Genomic DNA, 1,738 nt, shown 5'->3' on the forward strand with positions numbered 1-1,738 from the left:
TTATATTCAGCCTTCATTTTCAACCAAACATTGGTTCAGCCTCCTTTTGTAAATAATTTATTAAATAACTATAAAAGACAGAAAAAAATGGTAGAAGGTGTAAATATCACATACTGTAAAAGAATGTAGCCTCCATCTCTAAAATACAAACTAGTGGAGTCGCATCTGTTTTTTTTTTCCAAGTGAAGAGTCTTCTCAAATTTGTTAATTTATCAACGGTGGTAAATTTAGAGAAAAAAAAAAAATACAGACCACTCATGAACTGCCAGTTCAGATTCTAAATAAAACAACCAACAGATACGACCTCCAGGTCTAAGAAGTAAAGCCAATACATAGTACGTTAAGACCAAAATTACACTGCTCTCTTGACTACATTTAGTGCTGGTGGATCAGTAGCTGGTTTCAAGCCTGCTTTTGTAATGAGGGTCAAATTTAAGGGGAATTATACATTTAATAATGAAGTGAGATAGTGTTATTGTACTCCTGAGATTATCGTTCTCATTTATTGGCTGTTCTTAGACAAAAAGATGAAAGATGCGTGCTGTAAAGCCACCAGTCACTCCTTTATAATACACACATGCAAACCAAGGCTGTCTCAGCCCTGCATGTGCGTTTACACACATCAAGCTTACGTGAAATTAGCTCATTGATGACAGAACTGTTTGTTGTGGTAGCTCAGTTCTACTCAATTACTACAACCATGCAGGCTCTCGGTGCTCCCTGTATCAGCGGACGGTGATTCACCACAACGATTCAGCTCTGCTGGTGGACTTACATGATGTGATGCTCAAAGCTAATCAGTTCTGGCTTGAAAAGTATAGATGAAAATGCTTTGTCTCTTATCTGTAGTAAATAGCAGGTTACTGCAACTTCGAAGAGCCAGGATGAAAACCTGGTACTGGAGCTAATTACCCAGAAACATGATGGAATAATAGCTTTCTTTTTACTTTTTACATCACTGCATCCTGTTTCTTCTCTAGACCTTCTCCACCCAGTAAAAGTCAGTCTAATGTATACTCATCTTATCTCTAATTCAAATGGGATGCATTAATTTCCAGTTACTGGCATGTGACCCAATGCAATGCAAAACAATACACACCTCTCACACAAACACAAAGCAGGGAATCGTGAATGTGCAGCCTTGAAACGCTACAAGACAATGAAAGCTCCAGGGGTTTGTATAATGAATGTTAGTGTTCAATTAAAACAAGTCAGAAGCACTGAGTGTTGAGTTTGGAAGGTTATGTAGCATTACTTCAAAAAGAAACAAGAAAACTTCAACCTTTACACAACATCACCATCATAAGATCATGAGTGCCAAAGGGTAAATACATTTAATCATGATGGATGTTTTAGTGATTGCCTCGATCATGACTCATTTACATTTTAAGCACTTTGAGGTATGATAATTTTTTTCTTTTAAAGTGACCAGGCCTTCAAATGTCTAAAATTCAATTTTGTCATTTCAGCCGTCATATTTATTTCATGTCAACAAAAATGTCTTTTACAAGCTAAATACCAATGTGCACATGTTGATTCAGAACCAAAGTTAACAGCATCTTTGTGTTTTATCAGTATGCCAACATATGCTATTTAGATAAATGCTACAAGGCTGATAAAGTAGTATTTTTTGCAATGCTCATCTTTATTTAGCATGTTAGCATGCTAATATGTAGTGATTAGCAACACAGGACGTTTTAGTAAATGGCGACAGGAGAACACCAGTGCAGTCTATCTT

The sequence above is a fragment of the Telmatherina bonti genome, assembly GCF_933228915.1.
Source record: "Telmatherina bonti genome assembly, chromosome: 18".
In the NCBI taxonomy this organism is placed as follows: domain Eukaryota; kingdom Metazoa; phylum Chordata; class Actinopteri; order Atheriniformes; family Telmatherinidae; genus Telmatherina; species Telmatherina bonti.